A 26471-nucleotide genomic window follows, 5' to 3' on the forward strand; every position below is an offset into this window, starting at 1 on the left:
GTTATGGTTGAATGTTGCTTGAAACAGAAATCAGAGAGAACATGTATTAGTATCAATCCTTTAACATTACACCCGGAAATGACAACATTTCCCAGCCGGTGTATTCTTCTTCGGGGGTTCTGGGTTGACTCACATTTAGCAGATGATCTACCCTCTATCATAAACCACCTAAAACACCACAATGACTCGTGAACCTAGAGGGAAGCTGTTCTACAGTCAATTAGCTTGTGTAACTCGTGTTCAGGAGTCAAAGTGTTAACACTGATTTTACAGTGTATATTTGAATTGGGACCCATGGTTTAAAAGAAAACTAATTTAAATATATTCAAATTCAATATCAAATGGGTGCCCATGGCGTAATGCATATCATACTGGGGGTCATCGAATGTGAAAACAACAACACGTACACCGTGCAGAGCATGTCTGCTAAATTATAACTGTAAAAACGCGATGGTTCACAAACATTCTGTGCACCTACAATAAATACCTGAAGAAGCACATGCAGGTCTCTACTGTACACACTCATGCAAACTAGTGTATAAAAGAAAACCTGGCGTTATGCACAGACCTATACCTCTCTACCACAAGAATACACTCACTCAAAAATGATTTAGGTATGCTACCTCGCTAATATTCCCATGCATTAAATATAGCCTACACAAAATCTACAGCATATCGACATACTATATATATATATATACTATCATATGTCGTCCTTGGAAAGATGTACAGAATTTGTATGTGTGGATCAACACCATTACTCAGATGGTAGAGGGAGGTTAGCCAAGGTTTCACACAGATATTTGGCAACACAATGACAGTTTCCATTAGAAGGGAAATGCGGAATACTTTAGACCAGTATTTTTTTTGTCTGATAATTGAATATTGTGGCCACAGCCAGCTGTTGCCTTTTAACTATGATACAATCCATTACTGCACATCCACCAGGCACATCGTTCCTGAGGGAGAGAAACTAGCCGTCCAGAGAGACAGCCTCCCGCCACAGGTCAATGCCTCTAGCAGAAGATTATATCCACTACATTTATCATAAGTCCTTCCATATCATTAGTCCATGCATATGAGATATGTTTTTTGTGCATGTATTGTGTCCTGCATACCAGGACACAATGCGTAAAGGGTGCTTGGATGTAAGCAAAGCTTTTCATTGTCTACTAAATAAAATAGAAAGGTCTGCAATTAGGGTAAAGAGGCTATTCAGGTTTACACTCTATAACGTACGACGAATTAGACCGTTCTTCACCGGGGAGTCAGCCCAGCTCCTAATCCAGACCACAGTCTTGTCAAAACTCCCTCCTTACTGGCCTACCGGCTTGTGCACTTAAGCCTCCCTAACTGATCCAGCTCACTTGGTCTTGGTCTTTGGTCCAAAATTCTCACACGTCTCCCCCCTTTTCCGCTCCCTCCATTGGCTCCCGGTCGCTGCCCGCACAGAATACAAAACTCTAATGCTGGCATTCAAAGCAACCAAAAGGCATGGCTCCCCCATATCTCACAAGTATGATCGAACCCTACAAACCCTCCCGCTCACTCAGATCAGCTAACGCAGGGAAGCCGTTAGTATCTTCACTAAAAACGCCGGGACAACGCTCCACACGTCCCAAACTGGCTCCAAAACTATGGAATGCACTTCCCAATGCAGTCAGAACTACAGCTTCACTCCCAACCTTCCGCCGTAGTCTGAAAACCCACCTCTTCGGACTCCATCATGGCCCGTAGGACTTGCCCCTTAGATAGCACTTTATGTAGACTTATATAGCATGTTATACAGACTTATAGCATGTTACGTAGAAAGCACTAAAATTGCATTTTATGTAGTCATAGCACTTTATAGTACATGTGTATAGTATAATATAGTATAGTTTCATTACGCATGTTTCATGATAACTACTTTTTATGTATGTGATGTATGCCATGCTTTTTGTTATTACCTAATCGCTCTGGATTAAGAGCGTCTGCCAAATGCCTAATTTGTAAATTGTATTCAGGGCGATGCCCTAAATAGCCTATTGTCAACAAGAGTGTTGCCTAAAGCTTTTGGCTGGGGACGCCCGGAAATGCTTTGGCCATGTATCGCGACCCCATGTATGGGGATTTTGAGTAGAACACTGACCGCCTGACGGGAAATGCATGATTCCATAGTTAACTGTGACTTTAAAAAAACGGCACCTACAGCTGCTATATCTCACTGCTGACGCACTGACTGTGCGCTCTCAACTCTCTCTCTCGCTCTCTCTCTCTCGGTGTCTCTCTCTCACGGGTGGGCGTGTGCAATATATTCAGACTATTTTTAAATCATGATGTGGGCCAACCAAAATACAGGGTCTAAAATATCAGAAACGCTGTGTGTGTGTGTGTGTGTGTGTGTGTGTGTGTGTGACTGTGACTGTGTGTGTGTGTGTGTGTGTGTGTGTGTGTGTGTGTGTGTGTGTGTGTGTGTGTGTGTGTGTGTGTGTGTGTGTGTGAGAGAGAGAGATAGAGCGCACAGTCAGTGTGTGAGCAGTGAGATATAGCAGCTGTTTTTTAAAAGGAGATTTAAGACATTTATAACTCATGTCATCATGTTAACGTCGCCACGCAAATAATACAAACTATGAAAAACCACGCCATCAAAATAAATAAACAAATTAAATAGTGTGGATTAAATAACACAACTTTAATCCTACAAAATCATGACCGTACGTTCACTATGAATGAGTCGGCTGGCGGCCGGAAGTTCAACGGCGGCCCAAGCTGAACACGGAAGACTTGGATGCATAATATAGCTCATTGTATAAGTTATTACATTTTATTCATTAACATAAAGTTACATATAGTGAGGCTTTGATTAGCTCAATTAACTGTTGCACCTTTACACAGCTCTTAACGTATGCAAGCCAGAATGTTACTGCTGTAGTTTAGCGGCTAGCCGATGATTTGCAGCATACCGTGCGCAGTACTGATAGGCTTCATGAAAATTGTTCATTAACCTTTTTTATTTCAGCCATGGGCAAATGAGACCTTCAGCTTGGCTTTTCTGACATCATGCCCTGCACTTGGATGTCGCAATGCGGAGCCGAGACTCATAAAACCTATTTATCGTGCCTCTGAGATGTGGCACGCTGCAATTAGCTTCATGTGGTATGACTCTGCAGATGGTATACATTTTAATGAAACCCCATATACTTCATTGACCGGGGTCCACCAGTGGTAGTAATCCCTCTCCCCCTCAGAATCTCTTAACCTAATGTTCGCCTTTTATTATATATATGCTTGCTTCTGCTCCATGTGGTTAGATCATCTCAGAATTCATATACAATACACATGCTCCCACATACATATAAAAATCACACAGCATGGTACACGTGCAGGCGAGAGAGTGCACACCCTTTGATGAGACGTCGTTGACACATCGTTGTATCCTGGAGGATACAACGAGGCTGCATCCCTGAACGTGGCTGATTACTGATGATGCCGATTTAATTACTGTTCAGAAAAACACCTGGAGAAAGGGCCGCAATACTCCATACAGTAACCGTGCATCATTCTTTTTCTTTTTTTTTACATACTAATCAAGGTGCTCACATGAGTTATGACACTCAAAAAAGAATAAAATCCCATAGCACCACAGCAGTTTGTTAGTGCATTCATAATTTCCCCAAGACCAAACATGTCCCCACCGGCTTTATAACAATCCAATTAGTCCTATGTTTAAATGCAGAGCCTGCTAATTAATCAAAGTTTGCTGCTTTTAAAGGATTGATTCATTCCCCTTTACACCTTTACTTTAATTAAAGCGTCTCGCCCAGTTTTCTTATTGTTTTTCATAGCATAGCAAGGTTAACACTGCCTCTGAAGAGTGTCCCTCTCGTTCCCCTGACAGCACCTGAAAGAAGGTTACATGTTATAATTAGTTTCTTGATTGGCTTCTGTAGTTTGGGTAATTTGTCCCCAGAGGGCTGATTGAGGGCTAAGCACACCCATGTTGTTCAGCTCATCTCCCTCACAAACGTCCCTATTCTGGGAGGAACATTCTGCGAAGATATTTAGTGCAGAGCGAAAGCAGTTGAGCGGGCCTTATATAGAGCCCCTGGGAATCTGGTCAACTACGTATAGGGTTTAAGTGGTTAGATAATAAGGGACACACCCATGTGCATGCTGGGATGCATCTTCTGTTTCCCTGAACACCATAAGCTCTGCATTTGCATCGGCTAAATTATTTATGCAACAGTGTTTCCTCTGAAACCACATCACATGGAGTATTTAAAATGCACTAACGTACCATGCATTATTTTTTTTGTCCCATAGGAATAGGCCGTTTCTTTGAGACCAAGTTCTAGGAACATGATGTGATTACAGTAAGTGTGCACAGTGACATGAATGGATCACCCTCCCTGAATAAACGCTCACTATCATTCAGAGGAAACAAAAGTATATTCAAAACAAGAAGGTCTGGGTTTATTTCGGGCCAAATTGCATTTCATTGTCTTTGAAAAGAAACCAACTGAAGCAAAATCCTATGATGGGAGGTCTTAATGGATTTTTCTAATTGAAAGATAGCAAGGAAAATGCAGCAATGAACTCTAGAGGATTTATATGCTAATTAAAGCCAGAATGTCTTAAACTAAAGTTACTTCCATTTGAGGAGTTTCAGCTACATACTGTACTCATTATCGTTCAATTCTCTCATTCTAGCAAAGCAAAGGATGTTGATGGCCTCTCAGATGTCAACACAAGATGGTCATCAACAGCATGAAAGAATGACATGAGATGGAAGGCAGAGCTGTGGTTTGCTAACACAGGCTGGCCAATTCAGTCTTTCCCCTCTGACCACGAAGGAATGAGTCCGGGCTTCCACACAGCCAGTGTGTTTAAGCTTCCAGAAAATAAAAATGGTTATCTACAGTGAGAGAAATTAAGAACACGAGAGAGACAGGCAGCATGGGAAGCTGAAGGTCATTCTTTGTTTCATAAAGCCATGTGACAATAGGAAATTAAACGAGGCAAGATCTCTTCCGAAGTCATTTTCTTTCCATTAGGGCCAGTCAAAGAGAATACAAAAAAATGCCAATTCATACAATGAAATGTAAATTTCAGTCAATTAACTGGTCTCTCTTCACATCAATCATCCTTCAACAGTTTGCTTCTCTCTTCCACCAGAAAATAGATGAAGAATTCCACTAATCATAAACAGTTGCGGCTTGAAGTAATTATTATGCATAAAGGATATCGTGTATGCTTGCTTGAACAGGATCAATTAATTCCATACTGTTCAATAACCTTGAAAGACAAATTATTATTCTTTGACTTCAGTAAAGTAAAGTCAACCAAGAATGACATTAGGCTACTTAATTGAACATTGATTTATAACAAGCAATTGACAACTGAGGGTCAATTTGCAGAAAATACATGGAGCTCCAAATCAGAAGTTAAAAAAGTTAAAGGTTAAAGTCCTATTATTTGTCACATACAGAGCGGTGAGCCGCAGGCGTGCCGTGCTTCGGAATCATTTATAGTTGATCTAACACCCCAATGCAACCCTTGATGCTGAGTTCCAATCAGGGAGGCATTGGATCTTTGGTATGACCCGGCCGGGGATCGAACCCTGACCTCCTAGTTTCAGGGCAGACACCCTAACCACACCGCTGAGCTGAGCTCAGGAGCAGGAATTCACACCTATACATTGAAGCCACCTCCAATCAAGTGGCTTCCCTTCACCTATAAAAGCTCACCTAACCACCTTCCCCCGATCGATCTCACATTCTGCACTACTTTCATTATTTCTTCTCTCTCTACTCCTTTCTGTCCGGCCATGTGGCGGTTCAATTTGCCCGTGAACTATGGTGGGACCCCTTTGCAGCTTCCCCAACTCAACAAGTTTGGCGTCAGAGACTCGGCATAGGAGACTAAGCATTGAAGTCTTGGCATCGGAGACATCACATCAAAGGTAACTTGCCCTACTGCAACAGTTTAGTTTCAGTGTATTGCTCAAGGACACTTCAAGATGAAGCCAGGATGAATCAGGAATTATAGACCTCAGTCCTGCATTGGGATCCCACCGGTCCCACTGGGCCTAAGTCAAATCTCCCGGGAGTGTGCACAAGTTCCTGTGTGCAGGAATGGGCGTAAAAAAACAGGAAAGAAAAAAACTGTGGGGCACCATGCATCCCACACATCCTGCAATAACCTGGATGTAGCGGAACTGAAGCATGCAACAGTGTGGGTGTAGCACTGTTGCAGCATGGAGGAAGACAGCATGATGTCAACAAATGACCTTGAAAATATCAAAGCTAACGACTACCATACAAAAGCAAAGCAGATCTGACATTTGGTTGCATTTCTCATTTTTGCATTACTCACAAAAATGGAAACAAACTGTAGGAGAAGAATGTCATTTCGAAACACAGGTATATGCATCGCATCTATATTAAATAACATACTGTAGAGCAGTAAGCCAGCACAGTGTCACTGTCCATGGTGCTGAAAAAGCCCATTGGACTTTTTGTAATATATGTAAAGCATACATAAATCTAAGAAAAAAACCACGGTTCTCGATTATTTGAAAAAGTAATGAATAAAATATTCATTAATATTATCATCAATAGCTGCAGCCCTAGTTTTACCCTGTGCCCGTGGGAGTGAAATCGGCAAGTGATCTATGAATTGTTTGACAAGAAAGAAAGCAGTCTGCCTCTAGAAGTCCAAGTGGAATATGAGCACAATGGTGTAATGCCCCACCTCAATGCCACAGTACCAAATCTCCCATGTAGTTAGATCTCCTTTGCATACAAGAACATCAACGCCATAAAACCACCATAGACCATCAGAGAACAGCGGCTGGGAGCCTTCTGTGTTTTAATTACTGCACAAAACAAACTGCTTTCAGAGACATTTCAATAACGCCATCCCATGAAGGGCTTTGATTCAATTTTCTGACAACCCCACCGGGTATTGACTCTTCATTATAAGATGTCTTATTGAAAGCCTTGTCCTCTCTATGAGACCCGCAGAAAAACACGTTACTACTAATGTAATTTCTCTTTCAGAGTGAGACACACTGGGGAGGGTGTTTCACAAGAACATTTCACAAAAAGTGAACTGAATATAATTTTGATGTGTCCCATCCCATAATGACACACGCAGCATCTGAAACAAGGATGATTGCTGCATGGAAGATAAACTCGGCATGCATTCATGCCAAGCTCTTTGCCAACAAAATAGCAAAACTGTAGATCAGTGGTTCCCACTTGCTTGGGAGAATCGGGACCCAAACTAGTGAAAATAGCTGATCTGCATGCACACAACGCATTGTGAGCTAGCAGTTCAGCTGTTTGCTGTGACATGTTTTGAGCTTGTAGATCTGCTATTTTTGCTATATTTGAATTGAAATCCTGAAAAGTAACATGTTTATTTAATTTCATATGCATTTAGTTATAGGTTACGGATGTTAACTTTATGAACTAAAATGCAAATACATTGGACATGAAAAAGACAATAACATTCTAATTCTAGTCATTCACCTACTAATATAGACTGAAGTAATTAAAGCGGGTCATGTTTGCATGTTTGGAAATTTGAAATAAATAATATATCAATATTGGGATATTAACCTGTGGGCCACATTAAGTGAAGGTGGGGGCCATCAGATGCCCATGTATGCTGTAGAATCGGATGCTGAAAGAATTATACCAAAATAAAACAAATAAAATAAGTCAAATGTGTTTTCTGAGTAGGATTCTTATCCAAAATACCATATGAACTGTTTTGTGCCTTGCTGTTGGATACAAGAGAAAACCCAATTGTCATTATTCCCTTTGCTTTTGCACAGCATACATTCACATACATACTATACAGTATAATTATCTAACATGCATTCTAGTGGAAAATGCATTGAAAGGCAATGGCCAGTAAATGAGATTTACAAAATGATATAATTGTATCACAAGGGGATATGGAGCTCTACAGTAGCATATATATTATGTGATTAGCTAGTCAATGTTGTGCTGTGGTCTGCTTATTAGTGTCAGTGTGTGCATCCATTGCGAGAATAGGTTTGTTTTGTTATTGCTTAAATAAACAGCGAGGGATCGATCTGTCAAGTCCCTCAGATACCCCTCAGCCTTCAGAGAGCTACCTCCAACCATGACCTCGGCATTTTAATTAGCAACACGAAACTAAACATGTTGAATCCTACAGTGCGTAGCCATGACTATAGTGATGGTAGGTGAGATTCCATGAAGAGTGTACACAGAGTGAATCTCATCTCAAGCTCCTCGCCATACTTCTTATTTTAGACTCCCGCGACACCCTATACTAGGGAGGAACATAAAATTGGAAACATCATTTCCCATTCATAGCTATAGATGCTAAATCTGGGAAATGACTCAAGGCAAGAGACTAACTCTAGAGAGACTATAACGATGCCTTGTTCCCCAGGCTGCTGTGTCTCGCCCCACTGAGAGTCATTTCAGGTTCGGGGGGTAAATATAATCAACAGCAGTCTAAGTTATGAGTTCTCACTTCTCATGTTATTGGTAAGCGAAATACAACGAAATGTAGACGGCACCCGGGTGAGCAGTATGGGTTAGCGCCCCAGCCTGTGTCCTCCATGAGGAGGAAGCCCAAAAACCTTTGGTGAGGCCTTTGGTAGGGCCATTATAATCCACCACTGAATGAAGTGCCTGGTGCTGGGAGTCTGGTGCAACGCACAGGTCCTGGGCCTGGTGAGAGCAGGAGTGGACCTGGTGAGACGTAGGAGGGGCCCGGACAGGAGTCAACCCACAGAGCCTAGGAGCCAGAATCGGTTCTCCCAGTCCTGGCAGAGTAGTTCCCGAGCAACAGATTGTGTGGCCCTGGTTTTGAGGGTACCTACTGGGATGTAAGTCGGGCGTATATTCTTTCTACGTCCGAGCATAGACATGGTAACGCCCCGCCTGCCTCGGATTGGCCGACACTGCCAGTCTTGCCTACCACGCCTACCACGTTAATTCTGTGTCTTTGCATATTTAATTTTCATAAAAAAGAACAACCACTATCCGTTAATGACCCGGTTAATCCTATCGGCTAACCGGTTAGGAAACTATCCGTTACTGACATCCCCCCTCCTATGTCATATTTCGTGACTTCGCCCAGGCTTATTTTTATTTGACTGAGAGTTTAGCTGGGGAATTATTATAATTTTTTTTTTTTTTTTTTTTTTTTTTTATCCCACGATTTTGTAACCCATTTTTCACCCCTGTGTCAATCATCTAATGTGATCCTGGGCTCTACACATCCTCCGCCAACCTGGGGAGAGCAACGGACTTAACTCATGCTTCCTTCATGCTTGAGTGTCCAAGTTGCTCCTTTACACCTGACAGGGGGGAGTTTCCCTGGTTGGACGTAGCGCGTGGAAGGAACACGTTATTCCAACCAGTTCCTTTCCCCTCCATCAGGCGCCCCGGCTGGCCAGGGGGAGGCAGTTTAGAGACCAGGATTACTGCATGTTTTTGTGAGGGTATCTACCCTAGGGGACACGGGGAGAACATGCAAACTCCACACAGAAAGGCCCTTTCGCCAACCCCGCCTTCAGGTATGGGCACTGATGACGCAGAGGAGGAAACACGCCGCCAGCACCCACAGCGCCCCGAGCGGGAATCGAACCCAGGACCTTCTAGCTGTGAGGCGACAGCACTACCAACTGTGCCACCGTGCCCAGTAATTATTATAATTTTTAATACAGAATGAAATCATATCGGCATTGGTTATGCTGATTATCGGCCATAACATTAATTATATCGAAAATCGATATCGGCCAGAATGTCTCATCGGTACATCTCTAGAAGAAGTATAGTCCTTCAGGATCTAACAGTCAATGCACCTTTCCATGATCCGAGTCAGACAGTTACTGGATCCAAACAGCAGAGAGAGCAAATTTAATGATAATGGCTCAGAAAGAAATGTGAGTAAATCTGGGTATGTGCAGGTTCTCTGCGAGAATTGAAGTCAAAGTCAAAGGCTATAAAGAGTGGCATGGAGTTGAGCCGTTTTCTCTTGGAATGTGCGAGTTGTGTTTACAAGAAAGAGGGGGTCAGAATGCTACAGTACACCTTTAAAATGTGTCTTCATTTCCCTTCCTTGCATCACGAACTACCATATTTCCTCTATCATCCATCATAGTACAACATCTTAGAGAGTATTATCATATAAGAACGGCCCATTTTTCACACTTACTCAGCGTCAGTGTCTGGACTGGAGTACCCACTATGACAGACAAATTAAACCTCACTAAAGCCCTTGAAGAGCCATTCCATCCAGGGAACTTCCTAACAGCATGAGGGCTCAGTCAGTGCAGTATTTAATGGCCTGGAATAAAGGAATGATGCATAAAAAATCAATACCATACAGTACATGGCCATGGACAGAGGTACACCTAAAGCAATTCTCCATCTTAATCACAGTAACACCCTCAGAGCTAATTTAACTAACTCCAACGTGCACGTCCATTTGGTTCCCAACTATAAATCATTTAGCTGGGGACCCCCTGGAACCCCCTCAAGGACCTCTGGTGGTCCCAGGACCCCTCGTTGAGAACCAGTGTCCTAGAGAAATGATTTATAAAAATATTCATTTTTATAAATGTTTCTTTCACAAGTAATTACTGGTTTAAATGAGGGAAAATAAGATGAATTACAGCCTATTGTAATCTTTTAAGTGTAAATTGGAACCGGCAACGGCTATGGGTCCCCTGCCAAACATTAAAATTTTATTTTATTTTGGACAGACAAACACTTATCCCATGGGAGCCACATGGTTCTGCATCTCCATATAAATAGACAATAACCAATCTAAAACCAGTAGAAAACAATCACTGCCTCCTGGAAGCAGGAGTGCTCAGACTGACTACAGACGTGATGGCTGACAGGAGGATATGGAAGCCTGCTGTTGCTGACGACCTTAACGGAGAGGCACATGATGGGAACCATCTGTGCTAAATGGCGATGCATCTATCCACCATCTACCATCACCAAATGGCCTTTTGGGAGGAGCCAAAATGTGCTGGCAAGCTGCCATGCTGCCTGACTCAGCCAGCACCACATGGATTAAACCAGTGGTTCTCAAAGTGAGGTCTGGGGACCCCCAAGGATCCCCATTAAATGTGTTAATATACTGTAGAATCAAAATCAGTTTAACCACATTAACCCCAATATGAGCTATTTGAATATGGCTGATATTCACGAGTTATTCACTGATATTTTTAAAAGAATCTTGAAAATATCTACATTTTGGAAAACATTGAATCTTATATGGGGTCCCTAGGCCTGAAATATTTTCAGATGGGTGCTCATATAATACATATTAACCGTTTGGCCGCCAGGATATATTAAAGAATGATTACTATACAGTATGCCATGTAGGATATCGCCCCCGTGACGTCCAACCCTTATTTTGAAAAAAATATGTCACAATGCCATGAACTGAGGGTAATCACTTCAGACAGTCTACAGAATGTGTAGACTTACGAAAAGGGTGAAATATTACTTAATTATAAGTGCCAGAGCTCCTGAACAAGTCAGTCTTGCCAAACCCCCAGCTGTGAAGTGAATATCTGCTGTACACGTTTCAGAGACACAGACACATTCATTCATTGCTTTAAATATTTTCTTCATGATGTGCAATCATGATAATGCCATTTCCCACTTTTGACACTGACGAAGGCCTGCGCGCCGAAACACGTTTGTCTGTCTGGTATATGACTGCTGCGGAGCACTATCTTTATTAATAAAGACTCTTACTCGACTGGAAGTGCAGATTTAATTCATTTTCTATATGTTCTTTTGGAATCTGCACCCAGCACACGCCTGAAACTATATAACACTGTCTGAGTAGAGCGTGCCTTTTCCCCTGAAGAGAAATGCCATTTCCCACACATTGTGTCAGGCAGATAAGGCAGATTTTTTGTTTTGTTATCCCACTATAGTCCCACGAACGATCAGCCAATTTTTCAACAAGAGTCTTTTAAGACCACACATCCTGCATTTTGTGTTTGTTTCAATTAGATTATTATTTTTCTTTTCGGTTTTGTGTCTGGGCCAGGTGGAGGGGCCACGAAAAACAATTGGAAAATCACTGAGATAGGTCACTGACTTACAGGGCTGTATTTTGCGTGTCTTAAGTACCAGGTCTTAGGGCCGATTCATACTCCTATTTTAGAGCCGAATAAAAGTCGGTTCGGCTCTGTAGAGCCTACAATTTGACGTCATTTCAGGTTCGGGGGGGCGGGTACCGTCCTAAAGTCGGCTCTTCGGTGCTACTGAAATGAAAAAGACGAGCCGATATCATTTCGGCACTACAGTGCCGAAACAGCGGTAAAATAGGAGTATGAATCGGCCCTAATTCCCTAACTTGAGTAAACTAAAGACCTGGAGGCGTGATCAATGCCATTTGGCTATTCTGAGTGTCCAAAGAGCATTGACCACGCCTCCAGGACTTTAGTTTACTCAAGTTAGGGAATAAGACCTGGTACTTAAGACACGCAAAATACAGCCCTTAGTCTCTTGACCACATGAACCCTAGTGTCCCTATTCTGCATGGCCATGTAATAATAGGCAAATAATAAACGCCAATGTCAACAACGTCGTTTTAAGGGTCTGTAGAAGCATTCATATTTTAACTGGGTGGTGACATGTATTTACTATTGAGCCGCTAAACATGAATGCTACATTCATCCAGCACGATCTGAGCCATAAATACAAGATAAAGGCCTAGAAATGCCTGCCAGCCAGGGTCATTCCTGTAATTCCCACCATAATAACCCACTAGGCAAAGCCAATCGAGCCGAGAGCAGCCGATCGAACGAGAGCCCCGATCTGCGGTAAGTCATCATTATAATGATATTAATAGGAAGCTAAATAACACATACAAATCTATATTTGGTGCTCCGGGATTTCATGAAAAACATGATAAATCAGTACTTGGCGTTCTATTAAAGTGTCATACACAAAATAAATGGGCGACATTAAAAGGCCATAGTTTATCTTAATCAAAGAATAGAGCATCATAATGCAATTGATAGGATATTGTGACATTGTTCAATATGACAACCTTTCATTTTGTGGGAGGGGGGTGTGTTCCATACTCTTCCATACACATGCAGGCAGACACAGGCAGTGATGGGTGATTCTATTCCAGCATTCCATCAATGTCGCAACGGAAAGGCTGTGAATCTTCCCAGCTGATGAGGTTCCCTGAGCTTTGCATATCCCCCCCTCCCCTCCCATATAGTCTCCAATAAGTCATACAACATGTACGTTCCTTTCTTCTCTCAAAGACTGGGGTGTTGGAAAACATAACATTTTAGTTTGATGAAAAACGTTGGCATGTTACATCTGTTACCGGTCATGTTTATTGGAATAATCAGATCATTGGCATAGGGAGAGGAAAACCTCTGATATCAATGCCAGATTTAACGCCGGAGGAAGACCATACATCACATAAAAATGATTAAATGAATAACTGAGACAACAAATAAAAATGTATGTGTATACTGTACTGTACTGTACTGTGCTGTACTGTGCTGTTCTGCTCTCTTCTCCTACCGTACTGTACGTTACTGTACTATACTCCACTTTACTCAACTGCACTCCGCTGTACTGTACTGTGCTGTACTGTGCTGTTCTGCTCTCTTCTCCTACCGTACTGAACGTTACTGTACTGTTCCATACTGCTCTCTTCTCCTACCGTACTGTACGTGACTACTGTACTGTACTGTACTGTACTGTACTGTACTGTACTGTACTGTACTGTACTGTACTGTACTGTACTGTACTGTACTGTACTGTACTGTACTGTACTGTACTGTACTGTAGCATACTGTGCTGCTGTGCCCTGTGTATGTCTGTGCGCACGTGCATGTGTGTGTGTGCGTGTGTGTGTGTGTGTGTGTGCAGTGAAAAGGGGAGGTGCCGGGGAATGAGAAAGTTGTGATGTAATTTGCATCACAGCAAAATGTTGCACAATAACAGTGTGTTTGACAAAAGTAATATTTGTACAGTAAATATGACAGTTGCGTGGATGCAATGTAGTGCAGCTGGATTCTGGGAGTGTGCAGATTTTATTTTGCATGGAGAGATGTGTGCTAACAGTGTGGTTTGTTAGGAGAAGGACCACGGATAAACGGCCATGTGCTCGTGTACCCCCTGTCTATTAGGGTAGAAGGATATATACAGTAGCACTCTACTGTAAACTCTCAAAAACATCTGATTATATATGAAGAACATATGTTCTGCATGGACAAACCTCATTGCATAAGCTATGGGATTGTTTTAGCAAAATATCTGACTGAATATAACTAAATGGCATTGTGTGTGTGTGTGTGTGTGTGTGTGTGTGTGTGTGTGTGTGTGTGTGTGTGTGTGTGTGTGTGTGTGTGTGTGTGTGTGTGGTGTGTGGTGTGTGGTGTGTGTGTGTGTGCGTGCGTGCGTGCGGTTGTTTGGTATTGTGCCTCCGTAGTCCAAATCCCCTCCCACACAAACTCCTATTTTATCCGCTTTGTTGTTCTCCTCTATCCCTCTGAAATTAAATCAATCACAACAAGCTGTCTAACTTACATAAATATTTCTGGCTGTGCAAAGGGATTTGGTAAGAATAACAGGCTGTGTTTAATAACTCGACATCAAAAAAATGCTATACCTCTGCAGATTACTGAATATCAAAAATGTAACATTTATATTTCCATCTTATCCCTTTTAGGTCAATTTGTTCAACACATAAACACAATCTAAAGTAAAGCCGTTTTCCCTGATTGGAGACTAGGGTGTAGAATTAGCGTTAATGTTTATCGGCATCGCTCAAATTGGTGACTTTGAAAGTCTGACAACAGTAAGTAATGGACTAACAAGGAAGACATAATGAAATGATACAGTACAACCAGACACAAGACAAGGAAGACCTAATGAAATGATACAGTACAACCAGACACAAGAACACTTGCTTTTAATACAAGCATTTTACTTTTAGTTTATGTACTTTATCCAGCCCACTGTATGTGGTTTATGGCACTCATAGCTTAGTGCAGAGTTCCCCAATAGGCGGCATGTTGGCCATTTGCAGTCTGCAAGGTCAAACTGTGTGTCCCTTAGGAAGACATTTACACCTAACTGCGATTTTTACTACGTTTTAATTTTTACAGGTGTCAACAAACACCCAGAGGACTAGTCAATAATGACGATGTAGTGCCGAGATTTTCAACCAACCAGTCGATTGCGATCTACAGTACAAGTAGATCATCAAGCCAAATATATATATATCGTAAGGATTGAACGCACCTTCAGATTCGACCTGCAAGGCTGACAATGACATACGTCACAAAACCTCACCAACAAAACTGCTTTTCATCCCAAACAATTCTGTGCCCAATTGAACAAATTGACATCAGAATTTGACCGTAGATTTGTTCAGGTACAAGGCATGAGTCAAGTAGCTGCTTTTGTATCAAAGCCTTTCCTCAGTACTGACAAATAATGAACAGCTGTCCGTTAAAATGCAGGATGTTTGCGCATTAACTAGTGTTGAAATGGAGATTTTTTAACTAGTAACAGACTATCAACTGAAGGGCAGAGCTAGAGACCATACAGGACTTTTGGTCACTTGCGACTGCGAGCGTAGAGACGTATGCCTGATTGTGTCTTGTGCACTTAAGCTGCATGCCTACTTTGGCTCCACTTACTTACATGGAATAGAAAATAATGACATCCAAGTTTAGAAATCATATGACTGACTCAAATCTCAATGACTGCCTCAGACTGGCAATCACTATCAACCAGATTTCCAAAGGCTTGCCAAATGCAACTTGGCTTCCTTATTTTGATCACTTCATAATATCAACAAAGGATATTAAAAAAAACAAGATTAAACAGGGCAGGCATCTGATCTGCCCAACAGCTACAGCAACAATATAGCCTATGAACTGTTAACTAAAACAGAGAAAATAGACGACCTACAAACCAAATTATTTATTATTATTATCGTTATTGTTTTTAGCAGCAGCTTGTAGCTACTATGCTCTTTTCAAAGACCTTTGGGGCATTTCCAGTACTACAGGATTTGAATAGGCCTACTTGTATTAAATAAAGCTTGTTTTTACCTGTAAATGACAGTGGTGCAACCACTCCTACAACCAGCAATGTCCGTGTACCTGTGTACCTGTGTGTAGTCATGAGCACGAGTGGTGTGCGCATGTGTGAAATTGGAACGACAGAGAAGGAATTGGTGTGTGTAGTGCCGTGCATGAACGTGGTGGTGCAACCACTCATGAGTGAAACGAAACGATACAGAGAAGGAATTGGAACGATACAGAGAACCAATAGACGGGAGTTGCACCACTCAGTTCACATGGGTGTGATTATTTTATTTATTATTAATGATTTGTTTATAATTTTTTTAAATTGTTTAATCTTAAAAAAGGGGATATTTACTCGCAACCCATTCAAATTCGACCCACTGTGGGGTAAACGATACTTGCTAATCTGTGCTACGGTTACGGGAAATGAAATTGGTGCCTGCATGCGTGGAACACTGAGAAAACACTGCTTGGTTCTTATCGATCATCAGTGGCTAACAGCTAGTTTACCCCCATTTTTATGGCCATGCTATAAAACAGACTAACAAGATACAGACCAAGAGTGAACATGTTTTAACTGCTCATTTGGTGTGCCAGCCCATTCACTCTGTTAAAACATGCCATTGCTATAATGTACATCCAATGAAGTGGTACAAATTATGTCATTGCGACCGAAGGTTGCAGTTCACTATGGAATTGTGCATTTTTCATCACTCAAAATCCCCATACATGGGCCGTTTTTTGTCACTCAAAATCCCCATACATGGGGAAAGCCCCCATATATTGTGCCCTGGTCTCGTGCCCGAAAATTAAGTCTCTGCCCTACCTGGGCCCTCATCAAACCCTGTACACTCAAGACACTGCCCCCGCTGCCACCCTTAGATCTCCATATACAGAGCTGACCTGTTCTGACATTCCATATGTTGATCTGACCTCATCAAACCCGGTACACAAGACACGTTCCATATATGGCCAGTGCACACGACCTCGCCCTTTAGGGTGAGGCAACTTCTCGCCCTCAGGCGTGTTGCTGGTAATTGGTGTGGTTTATAGTAATATTTAATTTATTGTCTGTCGCACAACAGAGTCGCATGCTACTAAGTATAGTAGATTTTCAATCTCCCAAAATGTCACATCGTGACACTTGCAAGCTTAAAGAGATTGCCTATGCTCAGCCTGCAGACACAGCCTTCATACAACAAAGTACAAATTATTCTTTGGGAACTTCAACTGTTCACTGTGCAGTGTGACAGACATGCAGACAGACAAACAGACAGTCCCCGTCAGCCCCCAGAGCCCCTGTCTCCTTTCCCTGTCTGCACTGGCAGATTCCTACATAATTATACAACATTTGTGCCCAGTGACGGTGCCCAGTGGGCCCCACCTGGCACAGGCAGCCCGTGGTGGGGCTCTCACAGCACCTCTCTTCCTCTGCACATGCTACTCGCAGGAAATGGAGGTCATTCAAAAGATGACCTAATCGCCGCTGTACATCCTGCGGTGCCATGACACGGAGTGATGTCACCACCTTTTTCTTTTAAGCAGCAGAGAGACAGTATTTTATTTATGCTCATATTTTCCATTGCTAATGGAAAATTAGCAATGGTGTGTGTGTGTGTGTGTGTGTGTGTGTGTGTGTGTGTGTGTGTGTGTGTGTGTGTGTGTGTGTGTGTGTGTGAGTGAGAGACGGGGAGAGTTTCCCCGGCCGTACGTAGCGCATGGAAGGAACACGTTATATACAGCTTACCAGGGGGAGGTAGTTTAGAACTTTAGAGACCAGGATTACTGCATGTTTCTGTGAGGGTACCTACCCTAGGGGACACAGGGAGAACATGCAAACAGAAAGGCCCTTTCGCCAACCCGCCTCAGGTATGGGCACTGATGACGCAGAGGATATATATATATATAATATATATATATATTATATATATATAAATAAATGTGCAGGCAGTGGCGCAGGTGGTAGAGTCATTCACATTACTAATTTCGACCATAGGTCGCAGATTACTATGAAGCAACTCTACATTAAACCTCAAACCCTTAGATCTCCATATATGGAGCTGACCTGTTCTGACATTCCATATGTTGATCCTTCCCCATCTGTCCTACCTCTTCGATGTCTCCCTTTTGACCTATACCTGTCCATTTAAAATCTAGAGGAACCTGGCCCGCAGCCAGAAAAAACTAGAGTTCTCAAGAGGCCCGAAAATGAAGGCCAGGCACTACCTGGGCCCTCAACAAACCGTGTACACTCAAGACACTGCCCCCGCAGACACCCTTAGATCTCCATATATGGAGCTGACCTGTTCTGACATTCCATATGTTGATCTGACCTCATCAAACCCTGTACACTCAAGACACTGCCTCCGCTGACACCCTTAGATCTCCATATGGAGCTGACCTGTTCTGACATTCCAAATGTTGATCTGATCTCATCAAACCCTGTACACTCAAGACACGCTCCATATATGGCCAGTTGGTTCCTGTCCTCTATGCACAAAGAGATGCACAACACTGTGATTATTCGCTGAACACAACCACAATAAAAAGCTGCTGGACAACGTAATCATTTTTGAAGGTCATACTCTAAAGTAAAACTGAATGCAAGATGCACACACAAAAATCAATACACCACCCACATACATTATGTGAACAATTTTCTGAGACACATCATTACTGCAAACGTGCAATCATTAGAATGCCATTCCCCACATACTGTGACAGTCAACAATAACAGAGAAAGCAACAATGATTTTTAACTTGTTATCCTACTATAGTGTGAACAATAGGGCTGGGGCGGTATGGGATTTTTATTACCGCGGTTATTGCCGGCCCCCATACCGCCGGTATGGCGGTTATTACCGGGATTTACATCTTAATGACAGTTGGTAGGGTGTTCCACATTTTTGTGGCATAGGAGTGAAATGAATTTAGGTGGACCCTCTTGTAAACAAGTGTCCACTCACAGTTAACAGTCTTTGTATTGAGTTGTGCTTGAAATGTAGTGTAATTCTGCAAACTGTTAATAAATATTTTAATCAATCAATCAATCAATCCTTGTTTGTGCCGAATCTGGGTTGCACATGATTAGACTGACTGAGCGTCACTGTTTATTATGATACACTTTTCATTTCATTAAAAAAAAAAGAAAAATCATTTCATAAAAATAAAAATAAAAAAGGGTTTTCTTTTTGTTTTTTTTTAACCGCGGTAATGAACCCGATACCGTGGTATTGTGGTTATTGCACCCAGCCCTAGTGAACAACATTGATTATTTTATAATTTAAGCCTGCTGCTAACAGAGTCTCTATGTGTGCTAGTGTAGCCTACTTAACAATATATATATATATATATATATATATATAATATATGCTTTTCTTCCACAACATAACGAGTTCACACGCACGCAGACAGCATTACATGCACAGAAAACCCCCCAATGATGGAACTGCAGAATTTTTGATTAATTGCAAACTGTTTAAAATGTAATAATTTATTAAAAGCAATTAATCGATTAACAATTAACATCCCTATTGACACACTTGCAGTAGTGATTAATAAATCCTCTTGATTCTTGAAGGCTGACAAACAAAAACTAGGCTATGTTTTTCTCCGGCCAGAACACTATAGTGAATTATAGATACTAGTCCTTACCCGTTCTGATATATTTCAATTTGTATAATATATTTGTGTGTGTGTGTGTGTGTGTGTGTGTGTGTGTGTGTGTGTGTGTGTGTGTGTGTGTTTTTTTTTTATGAATAAAAACAGCAGTATAACATGAAAGTATTTGAAGTATATTTCCTACCACACAGAGGAGTGATGTGCACGGCAGACAGACGAGATGGAAGTTCCAAGATGTTTATTTCAAGAAGTACAGCTTACAGAGCATAGCATAATTAAGCTCACGCCAGCCAAGTGGCTCACGTCTCCACACACAAGGCTTGCGCCCCACTGACTGACCACTCATTGTATCCTGGTTAACCTATTTAAACAGTTGACATGGGTGTAGGGTGTCAGACTTTGGTTTGCATATTATTAGTGGCAAGTCTTTTGATCAACCAGTCTGTTCCTTCAGTTCAACCAACTCCTTTGTTACACAAATAGCCACCGGAGTTCCGCTCCTTCTCGGTCGACACCCTAGTAGGTGCTACTCACCAAAAATAGGTCTACTGTCTGTAGGCTATGCAAGTTGCAAAAGGCAGAAGGACACAAGAGCATTGTCAATCACACAAGGAATGAAGTATAATTATGGAATATATTCTTCATATCCCCCCTTGACCATCACAGATGGTCACCTAAAAATATGGAACCATAATTATCTTAGACCCCCCTTGACCCTAAGCTGGACAATACATTCAAGAAACCAAAAATAACAGCATTACAGTACAGAACTTCCCAAAAATGGTTTTCAAACAGACATCCATACATATATGAAAAATGGAAAAATGATTAGTACAGTTAACTGACATTTAAACAAGACATGCCGCTTTCAGCTCCTATTGTTACAAGAGCACTTTTTCGATATGCAATAACCTACATGTTTTATTATAAACTCTGCTACCCAATGTCAATACAATATCAGTTAAGTCACTTCCTCGGACGTTACCCTGACAGATCACCTAGTGATACTCGAAAGAATCCATTGATGCGCCAGAGTTTAACCATAATAACACATATCTCTTCATATCTATAGGAAAATACCTCATTGACTCATAATTAGGCTATATGACTCAACTTATCTAATTATACGACAAACACATACCAACATGAGGCCTATATTATTTCATGTTGAAAACAAACGCGACGCACAATTTGTAATCAGAGTGAAGGAAAGTTCGTCTCCCCTCCGAATTGGACCAAGGAAAGTTCTTCTGTATGCTGCCCCTTCTAGCCTACCTCGAAATGTTCGTTCAGCTGCACCGATCAAGTTGAGAAAAAGTACACTGCTGTTTTTCGCTGTCCTCATCATCATCATCATCTCTCCCCCCTCCCAACTCTGTTAACAACAGAGATGGGACGAAAAAGGAAAGCAAACATCTTCATCACAGACTCCTTCCTGTGAAGGCCCTCGGCGTAGGTCAGCCAACCGGCCACTGCTGCTCCGTGCTGCGTCTCACAGCTCGCCGCCCGTGATTGCCGTCCCCGCGCCGACGTGATGATCAAGGCCTCCGTGTGGCTGTCGCCGCTCCATCGACCGCTCCGCAGCCCGCACCGTCCGGCGGCTGGTATCGGTCCCCGTTGCGCAACACTCCTCGCGGTGGTCGCAGTCATCATCCCCGCTGCGCAGACGAGATCACGGTCGGGTCCGCTGGAACTTCTTCGTCGCCGTCCACAAAAACTCCCCTCCACCGAATTTAGACGGGAAAAAAGCCACCGGTTCTGTTTCATCTGACGTGAAAAAACACATCACCATGACGAGTTTCAGGCACCATCTGAAGTATATTTCCTACCACACAGAGGAGTGATGTGCACGGCAGACAGACGAGATGGAAGTTCCAAGATGTTTATTTCAAGAAGTACAGCTTACAGAGCATAGCATAATTAAGCTCACGCCAGCCAAGTGGCTCACGTCTCCACACACAAGGCTTGCGCCCCACTGACTGACCACTCATTGTATCCTGGTTAACCTATTTAAACAGTTGACATGGGTGTAGGGTGTCAGACTTTGGTTTGCATATTATTAGTGGCAAGTCTTTTGATCAACCAGTCTGTTCCTTCAGTTCAACCAACTCCTTTGTTACACAAATAGCCACCGGAGTTCCGCTCCTTCTCGGTCGACACCCTAGTAGGTGCTACTCACCAAAAATAGGTCTACTGTCTGTAGGCTATGCAAGTTGCAAAAGGCAGAAGGACACAAGAGCATTGTCAATCACACAAGGAATGAAGTATAATTATGGAATATATTCTTCATATTCTTACAAATGCATGGTAGGGAAACGTTTTCATGGCAAGAGCAAGGAGCAACATTTACACTTATTAGCCCACAGTCAGAGCCCCATTTGAAAAGTATCAAGGACCCCCAGTTTGACATGCACCTATATATGTACAGTCGCACAGATCCAATTTGCAGGTGGATTTGCGTCCAAAACGGTCTCAATTGTGAGCTTTGGCTTGAGAGAACTCATGGCTTTTGCTAGCCCTGGAACATGACTGCCATGATAATTATCATGACAGTCATGCAGTAACTTTGCCCTGTTTTTTGCAGTCGCTGCATTTACAAGATTTCCGTATATATAAACATTCAGATTTCAAATATAAAGTACTCACAAAGTGTCCCACGGGTGTTAGTTAGTAGCAGCGCGAGCGATTAGAATTGCTGCGTCCCGCGTTGTTTAATAAAAAGCATTTTTGTCCGAGCTCTCCGGCTACTTTTTTCAAACGGGGTTCGTTTGGGAAATCCACAGTTGCACACCGGGAGCGCACTCGCCTATTAGTCTGTATTGGCAGGGCGGTCAGCGTACCTATATCGAACACACCGAGTGCCACCCTCCTCCCGACCGATAGGGGCGCGTAGTTGAAAGCCAATGGCAAAATAACACCTCGGATAAAAATGCTTTTTATTAAACAACGCGGGATGCAGAAATTCTAATCGCTGGCGCTGCTACTAACTAACACCCGTGGGACACTTTGTGAGTACTTTATATTTGAAATGCGAATGTTTATATATTTTTATTATTTGTAAATGTAGCGTCTGCAAAGACCAGGGTGAAGTTGCGTCATGACTCTCGTATGAATACGAGAGTCATGTTTATAGGGCTAGGCTTTTGCAAGCTGTGATGTTGTGAGCTTGTAGATTAGCTGTTTTCACCGGAGCGTGTGCTGTAGCCACTTTACGCTGTGAGTGTGTGTGTGTGTGTGTGGCTTATGTTCAAGACAGTTGTATCTCGTGTTGTGTTTATAGCGAACTGAAAATGGCCACGCGATGACGCACGCACACACATATGCACGTGCGCACACACAGCTTAAGTAGTTTACACACACGCTCACAGCGAAAGTAGTCTGCACACACACACACACACACACACACACACTCACACACACTAATCCAGCCAGGCAAGGGCAGAAGGTTCCTATTATAACGACAGTGGGTGCCCACCTCAGAGTAGCCTGCGCACACACTTTTAGCGAGGTGCTAAGCAAGGGTTGTTTTGGTATATCAATCAATCCGTCCACTCCATGTGCGTGCGCACGTGCACTCTTTACGTGCGCGGCTGCACGCTGTTTCACCCACGTTTGGTTAAAAGTTATATCAAGTGATCCAACAGAGCCACCCCGATAGATAATCATTCCGTTGTGATCGTGGCCGTGCTGTTCAATGTTTCACATTAGGTGCAGGAAAGATGAGATCTGTAACTGCGCGACGCGCGTCGTCAGTGACCAGGCGTGTCATCCGCGTTTGGTTTGAAGTTATAATATGAAGTGACGTTCAAACATTGCATTGCAAAAAGTGGTTAAATAACCTCAGTAGGCTATGCGCCGTGTGTAACAGCTGCCTGTCTGCCACAATGGTGCCTGCGCTGTTTTTACCCGTGTGTGGTTTGAATCGTCAATCGCCTGTCTGTGCAAAGGGGGAGGGGCCTGAGGTGGTGTACTGTGGAGCAGATCAGCGCAACTTTGCCCGTGGGATCGTGTGGTGATGTAAAAACAATATCTGTACAGTAAATATGGTAAAATGTAGCCTAGCTGGATTCTGGGAGCGTGCAGATTTTTTTTGGCATGGAGAGATGTGTGCTAATAGTGTGGCTCGGTCGGAGATAGACCACGGACAAATAAACGGGTTTTTATTCACTAATAAATTCATTATTAATCTTATTGGAAAAATGGCTTCGTTAAGACCTCCATATTATTATGGTCAATGCCTGTGTGAAAAGTGGGAGCGATTGGTGCAGGCAATGAGGAGATACGCCGGTGTTTCTGACATTCATTCAGACACAGACATTCATTCATTCAGACATTGACTGAATTATTGCGAACGCAGTGAGCCACTTACTATGAGACCCTGCTGCTCATGTCTGTGTGTCTGTCCCGCTGTGACACCACCCGCCCGCCACCAGAGGGCGCAGCTGTAGCACACACACACACACACAGGGCGCAGCTGTAGCACACACAAACACACACACACACACACACACACACACACACACACACACACACACACACAACCACACACACACGAGCTGCGTTCGCTTCCCGCGTTTGCGCGTCTTACTTGTAGTATGATTATGGAGTTATCTGAATATCATAGGAAAGACACAGACACTACAGTAAAATCCTCAATTGTTGAACTTAGTTAACTGAAAATGAATACGGTATAGTCTGTCATTCACCTAAAGCCTGTCTTCCTGGTAAAGAGGCCTCCCTGACTCCCAGGCATGGTGGCTTGGATGGAGATACAGTAAGAGACTACTCTGGGCAAGGAAGGGTTAATTATCTTAATGCTGCATTCACACTGGCAGCTACAAAGACAAAGGCTACCATTCTATTTCAATGGAAGCCAGCGACATGAAGATACAAAGACATCCCAGGCCCCCGGCACGGCTGGGAAACAGTGAAGCCACGCTAGCCAACTGGCCAAAGCTGGAACGGTATGGGTTCTTGTTAACCTTTTGTGCCCTTGCCCAAATTGAGGACATAACAACTGGTGGAAGAGACCCTATAAGTGGAGGAGAATAGGGAGAGATAAGGGTGATTTTGTTCTAATTCGTCTAAAAACGAAAAAAAAAATTTTGCACAGGGCATGCTCGAACGAGTCGGTGACCCGGCGACCTTCAGGGTCGCCACAGTAGCCAAATCCATATCGCCACCCTGAAGAATCTATATAAGGAAAAATGTTCTAAATTTCATTATGCTTTAGTAGCATCATGTGACATGTCAAACTAGGGGGTTTTCATGATTCTGAATCCATTCCATGCATTAGTTTTGAACAAAAAACAATCCTTGGGCTACATTCGGCCATAACCATTTAGCACTTGCCCAAATGTGCCCAAATGTGATGACCTCATCACATGCCCTGGGCTATATCTGTGCAAAGGTTGGTGCTTTAAAGCCCAAACCACACCAAAGGGGTGGGCCCTTTGGTGTGGTTTGGGTTTTAGATAAATTAGCGCGAAATATCCCTATGCTCCTGCTATAAAATGACCATAGTTTACATATTCTTCCCAGTTTAGAAAGCACGTTCTTGCAGACATAGCAACTTCATCGTTTTCATGTTGAGTGGTTGCAGGAGGGTGAAAAGCAGATGCTGACATCATGACCTGTGCTTTACTGTGTGTGTGCGTGCGTGTTCTGTGCCCAATGGATTACGCCTATGGATTGCCATGGGCATTTCTTTGTTAATGTGACTCGTACTACTGTATGTACAGTATGTATGGCACCCATGACACCTTTTTAGTCTCACTCAAGGAACATCTGTCTAGCAGAATGGCTGATCAGTGTTGTACTTAGCCTGGAGCAGCCCCCAGACCAATGCCGTTTGCAAACACTCCAACTAGGTTACACCTCCAGATGTGGTGTGTACTGGCTAACTGCTCACCTACAGTACGTTGCCCTACTTTATGGAATATGTGCATCACTGCAGTCGCCCCTTTACGGTAGAATGCACAATGCTACTTTTGTCAATACTGGTTGCATTGACCCGTGTTTAGTAGGGAAATAGAAATAAGCTACATGACAAAAAGGTGCCTATAGCTAATCACACTAGCATAAGAAAACTACCCGGCCACAATGCGGTAACATGTATCATAGAAATCAATCTGGTGCCATTAGAAAGGCTCTAAGTTCATTAATTTTGTCTTCCCTCTCCATTTTCATCGCCAGCTGATGTGCAACAAAACCTTATGGCTGTCTGTAATGTTTCTTGGCTGTTTTTTCGGAGCTTATCCGGAGCATGGTAATAAAACCAGACAGGTTCAGTGTGTTTTGATTGCCTCTGGGACCACCCAAATTAACAATAAATGCCTGAGTATATAATAAGAGTATAACCCAAATGGTAGCCCATTAGCGAACTGAATGACTGGGATCCAGAACCGGTTGGGATCCAGAACCGGCGAAATCGGGAGGAACCGGATCCAACATTGATCCATCAAATTTGGAACCGTTTCAGGAACCGGTTTTATCACACTGTCAGAGCTGGTATGGACTTCAAGTCTGCTATGAAATTACAATAACGGTGGTTCTCAAACTTTAAAATTCCATGGACCATCGTAACTCATGTACACTCAGAGTTACAGACCTGTAACGGCCTATTTGGAACCCCCTGGCCTATTGGAATCATTAAAGGGAACTGTTAGCGATTAACTACGTCAAGGACAATGATGGGGTTAAGGAACCAGAATCGTTAAAATCCTAAAGGAACACAACCCTAGGAATGACACGC

Source organism: Protomyctophum parallelum (genome assembly GCF_964188405.1).
Source record: "Protomyctophum parallelum genome assembly, chromosome: 1".
NCBI lineage: Eukaryota > Metazoa > Chordata > Actinopteri > Myctophiformes > Myctophidae > Protomyctophum > Protomyctophum parallelum.